This window comes from Chaetura pelagica, unplaced genomic scaffold (assembly GCF_000747805.2).
Source record: "Chaetura pelagica isolate M959 unplaced genomic scaffold, ChaPel_1.0 scaffold170, whole genome shotgun sequence".
Taxonomy (NCBI): Eukaryota; Metazoa; Chordata; class Aves; order Apodiformes; family Apodidae; genus Chaetura; species Chaetura pelagica.
In genome coordinates, this window is record NW_009952048.1 from 288229 (window position 1) to 288779 (window position 551).

Genomic DNA, 551 nt, shown 5'->3' on the forward strand with positions numbered 1-551 from the left:
GCACAACCTCCTGTCTGCGTTCTGCTCATGACACACACATGAAAACGGTGTTTATTTATGTCTTTGCAAAACAGCCCAATTCTCACCTGACGTGCACAAACCTCCAATCCCAGCCGCACACGTTCTCCTTCAGCACACGAGCAGCACCCACATCACCTTCTGGAGCCCGTCCTGGCGGCAGCCCCGGGCACTTGCCACCCTGTGCCGTCCCCTTCAGACCCCACCCGCTTCCATCCCTTCACTCCAAAACTTAAGCTCGGCCTATTTATGGCACTACACGCACATCCCGTGCCTCAACATCCCACTCGCCGCTCCCTTAAGGCTTCAACCGCGGGATGAAGCTGCGGCCACAGACCCGCCCTGGCATCATCGTGCAGCGTCCTAACCCAGCCCTTCGGGGTATCTCGGAGAGAAAACCCCGCTGGGAACGTGTTTCGGGTATCTGGGGTTAGAACACCCTCGTGAGAAGGCTCTGCAGGGACCGGGTGTGTGCGCAGGTTTGGGGCGTTAAGGACAGGAGCCCGGGGGAAGCACCAGTGGGTCCCGCTCCC